This window comes from Poromitra crassiceps, assembly GCF_964638095.1.
Source record: "Poromitra crassiceps genome assembly, chromosome: 2".
Classification (NCBI taxonomy): domain Eukaryota; kingdom Metazoa; phylum Chordata; class Actinopteri; order Beryciformes; family Melamphaidae; genus Poromitra; species Poromitra crassiceps.
This window is the reverse complement of record NC_139624.1, coordinates 17,625,674-17,631,177: the sequence shown is the minus strand read 5'-3', so window position 1 is coordinate 17,631,177 and position 5,504 is coordinate 17,625,674.

Sequence of the window (5,504 nt, the reverse complement as noted above, 5' to 3'; positions counted from 1 at the left end):
ATTATGTAAGACGAATTATTTCGGCTATGGCACTTAAGGTGTTAACATCACTATGGACCCCCAATAAAAACATGCAGAAGATGGTCATCTGACCAGCGGCGGTTGGAAGAAGTTGGTCCCGGGCGCTTCACTGCAGCTGCCCATCGCTCCTGGCCTGACCATAGATAGAGAACGAGCCAGGATGGGTCAAACCCGGAGGACAAATTCCACAGTGCCTCTGTGTGTGTGTGTCTATCTATCTATCTATCTATCTATCTATCTATCTATCTATCTATCTAGCACTCGCACTGAGGCGGACCTGATGGAGTGTAGTGGCCTGTTTTCATGCAATTCGGACGCGAAACACGTTCAATATTTGAACATTTGTGTTCAATTCTGTGCTCCTTCAAGCCCCAGCTGATCTGGGCGGGTCGCTCTGTGACAGTAAGTGAGAAAAGTAAACATTGCTGTAAGTAGGGTCGTTGAGAGTGAATGGGGGGGGAAACTTCAAACTCGGGGAGTGTGCTTAGGGGGGACTCAAGGGAGTGCAGCGAGCTGAATTCCATGCAATTTGGCATAGCGCCACCTACTGGCAACACAAAAAGCGCTTTATTTTCGAGAGCCGTTCATCTGATCGACTTCAAACTTGAGGAGTGCGCTGCTGGGGACCTGACATAGAGCAGTGCCAAATTTTGTTCAATTCGGCACAGTGCCACCTACTGGCAACACGAAAAGTGGTTTATCTTGAGAACCGTTCATCCGATTGACTTCAAACTTGGGGAGTGTGCTCCTGGGAACTCGAAGCAGTGCAGTGCTGAATTTCCTGCATAGTCATAGTGAATTTGACATAGCGCCACCTACTGGCAACACAAAAGCAGTTTATCTCGAGAAACATTTGTCAGATTGACATCAAACTTGGGGAGTGCGCTGCTCGGACCTCGATGAAGTGCGGTGCCGCATTTCATGCAATTTGGACGTATTCCAGGACTGTCTGTATGTCTGTCCTTCGCGTATCTCGAGAACCGTTTGTCGGATCGACTTCAAACTTGGGGAGTGTGCTTAGGGGGACCTGACAGAGTTCAGTGTGTGTGTGGGGGGAAGCGCCCATGGGGTGGTGCATGGGGGAACGGGCACTGCACTAGTATACAGTATAAAAGGGAGCAAGTGGGCAATGTTTGTCCGTTTCAATTTTGGTCCCACTGACGATGTCATAGGCATTGTGACATCATCAGTGATGTCATAAGAGCAAGTGTGATGTCATCAGTGATGCGAAGTTGGGCAATATGCACTGCGCATGCCAATAGTGCAGGTGAGGCCATGCAGCAGCTGAGCCTAGGAATCTGTTATATATCAATATTATTAGTAGTATAAAATGGGAGCTAGGGCTCTGTCTGTCCCACTGATGGCATCATCAGTGATGTCATAAATTACATCAGTGAATTACTCACATACAAGGCTATAGTTCAGTGATGTCTGATGTCATCAGTGATGTCATACATAGACATTGTGACATCATCAGTGATGTCATAAATTCACTCACACACACAAAGGCTATAGTTCAGTGATGTCACTAATGAAAGACTCAGTGATGACATCACTGATGATGTATCAGTGACATCATAAATCCCACCGATGACATCATCAGTGATGTCATAATGTTAATGTTAAAGCAGTTGCATCAATTATATTAAGGGTTAAACTAACTGAAGCAGTCTGTAGACTGAGCTCTCCCACCCATGAACTCCACATTGGTCCGGTCCGTTCAATTTCTAGCTGGAGGCCTCAATATAGACTACTGTAACCTAACAGCAGCCTTAGCATACACAACCTAACAAACAAAAACAATGAGGCTTAGCATACACAACCTAACAAACTAAAACAATGAGGCTAAACACTAAAGAACTCAAACTTGTTCAGGTGTGCAGATCATAGAAAAACAAACAAAAGGACGCAATTAAAAACCCCTAATAAACCTTTAATTTGAGCCGTTTTTACAATACAAGTGACAAATGACATTAAAACATCTGGATCTTTTTAAAGTCTGGATTATTGTACACCTCCCCCCACTGGCTTGCAGGTTAGGGATATTGGTAAATCGAAACAATACAATGCAATGGAAATTAAGCTGCATATAATATTACATATTACAGTTATATCAATGTACAGTGTTTACATAAAATACATGGGAGGAAAAGAAAGCATGAGCATGCAGCACCCTATAGAAGTGCCACCACACCAAACCAACATTTACATTCACCTTGAACACAGTCCGTAAGAAAAGGGGGTAAAAGCTGCAGGCTCGAGACGTACAAAAATATAAAGATTACAATGATGCACTCAAGTAGGCTACAGCAAAAACAACTGGCTTTCTCAAAGTGTTCACTTTATTTCAATTTACATATCCCAACAATCGTTTGAAGAGGTCGACCCTTGAATGGGAGAAACACAATCGCATGACAAGTGGAAATGTGTAACATCTAGCGATATTAAAATAATGTGGGACATAAACCTGGCTGATCAAATACGGAGCGCATCTGATGGATATCAAAGGAAAACATGAGCGACAACTCAACTTTCAAACAAAATGACCTTACTTGCCCTTGAAACAACCATCGGTTTCAACATGTGATGAAGCCAATACATTCTCCAGTGATGCAGTGCCAGTTATTACAAAAAGCACGTTAAGGCACAAATAGGTTGTCTGTTGCACGAAGTTTGCACCAGGTCTAGAACATTTTAAATGTGCATCGTTGGTACAATTTTCCACTGCAAATACTGAATCCAACTGTCAACACACTGCATTTCCAAAAATTAAAATAAATAAACCAAAATGGTGTCTGGCAACTCTTTGATCTTTAGCGTTTTTCTTTTTTCTGAATACACGGGCCCTCTCAAAAAGACACAAGCAATCAGTCATCCATTAGTACAGTCTGCTTGCAGGGGCTGATCAGTCATCCATTAGTACAGTCTGCTTGCAGGGGCCGATCAGTCATCCATTAGTACAGTTCTGCTGGCAGGCGCTGGAATACTTGGTGTTGAACGTTACAAATAAGATCAGCTTCTTCATCCTCACAATAGAATAGAGTCCTGCAGGAATTAGTTCTTGAAGACCTGGATGTTAGCACCTCCGGGGTTCCCTCATCTCCAAGGCATAGTATTTTTTCATGGGGATATTGGTTAAATGTCTGAAATAACAAAGGCTTAACAAAAGGTTGATGAAACGGCGAACGTTATCTTCAGCAAGATACGTCTTCACAAATGAGGACCACTTTTATGATTTTGTGAAAATCGCATTTTTTTTAAAATCGCATCAGCATTTTTTTATGCTTAAAAAATAACTGGTCTCCATTCGTGATTATCTTGCTGAACACAAAGTACACAGTTTCATAAACCTGTGTTAACCACAGAGACCTCATTTCAGACATTTAACCCAAATCCCCAATACAAAAACCCAAATGAGGGAACAGGAAGTGGTAATATCCAGGTCTTAGGAGTCAACCCTGCGGTACTCTGTACTCCGCGTTGTGTTTAAAAAATGGTCGTTTGCGTCCTTTCTCTCTGAATAACACTGAATCCAAGAGGGAAAAATAGGACATGACATCACATCTAGATTTAGGAACATGGCTAGATACAAAAAAAAAAAAAACACTAATGACAATTCAATTGAACGACTAAAAGTTAATTTTCAACATGGCAGGAAATGTCTGTCTTCAAAAGTGAAATGACCACGGAATATGAGCCCGATATAAAAGCTGAAGTCTATGTGCTCTTGTGGAACTGCTGATCATGTACACACCAACACATAGACACCAATGATCATGTACAAACTAACACACAACAATGATCGTGTACACACTGACACACAGACAACAATGATCGTGTACACACTGACACACAGACAACAATGATCGTGTACACACTGACACACAGACAACAATGATCACAAACACCCTAACACACACAGACAACAATGGGCGAAGACAGCGCGGAACCGCCGCGCGCCGCCCCGTCACTACATCAGATGTTTTGGAAATCCAGTTGTTTTTCTGGAACATGGAGATTTATGTGTGACACAATCTATCCAATGCTTCCAGCAAGGATGGATGAAAGAGGTAAATAGCAAACATATTAAATAATATAAGATGGGAATACATTGGAATATAATCAGAGAGGGGATTCTTAAGGGGGGGGGGATGTATGGAATACATTAAAAAGCAAGCCAGAAATACTATGCCTGAGTGAACGTCCGCATTGATGCCACTTCTCTAAACAAGCTAGAACGATGGACTTTGTCGCCTCAGAATTCCACGACTCAACTGGTTTCACTCTATCATAAGTCTCATAGCAATACAACAGTACTTGCCTTAAACGCAAGGTTGTTGTCCGTTGAGTCGGGCTATCCGTGTTTGTAAATATTGCGCCGTTTTTTTCAATTCTGAGCCATTCTCGTCATGCCAGAGCCCCATCTGTCTGCCTGTCTTTTGCACATTGAAAATGGCCGTTCTCCCACTTCCCAGTGGGGAAAGAGCGCCATCTCTGCTGTGTCTATGGGTGGAAACCCGTAATTACACATCCAGAAGAGGAGAAATGACAGGCTCCGGCATGGCAAAAACAGCTCGGAAATTGGAAACGACACAATATTTAAGAACACAAATAGCCCAACTTGACGGACGACAACCGTGTGTTTAAGGCAAGTACAGTTTCATTGTGATTGCCACATGTATGAAAAAGTAGGGCCTTGTTGAACCTGCAGTGCCAGATTAGGGTCTGGACCTGAGACCATGATTGAGTGAAACAAATGAGTAGTCAAATCCTGAGGCTGTGGTCTTTGTATGTCTGGTGTGTGGAGCCCCTCTTCGTAAGCTTTTGTCTCTGGATACAGATGCAGTCAGCTCTGAGTATTGAGCAGCTTATGGTTTTGCTTATAATAGACGAGTCGACAAAGCTACCGCCACCATTCACATGTATTTACAGCACCCCGTCTAAGTGTTTGTGCAAGCCTTCCTCGACAAAAAGAAACGAGAAAAAAAAAAAAAAAGAATACATAATGGTGTACTTCACCTCAACTTCTCCAGAAAATTAACATCCACATTATACGTTATAATTCAACGCTTAAATAGAGGCATACTTTCACCGGTACATGCAGCTATTTCCATGTATTGCCCAAATTAAAATAGATCATGGGACCGATTTTATTATAAAATAAAAAAAAGGAGGGAGGATTCAAGGAGTCTCTCGTTTTGTACATATCTTTTAAATATGTCATTAGGACTTTTGTTTCCGTGTTATATTTCGTAACATTTGTAATATAAAGACGTATGAAAACGAAGATATAGTGTCTGCTGCACCGTTGAACAGCTTCCTCATGCAAAGCTCCAGCGTCTCGCAGCCCATCCAAGACTTCCAGCTTTCCAAAATAACTGACTTAAAAACAAAAACCCACCACAGGTCAGAAGGTCCAGTGCCAGCGCTCCCCATCCGGACCGTGACGAGGAACGGAGTGTTTCAGCCCGACCCCTGGACCA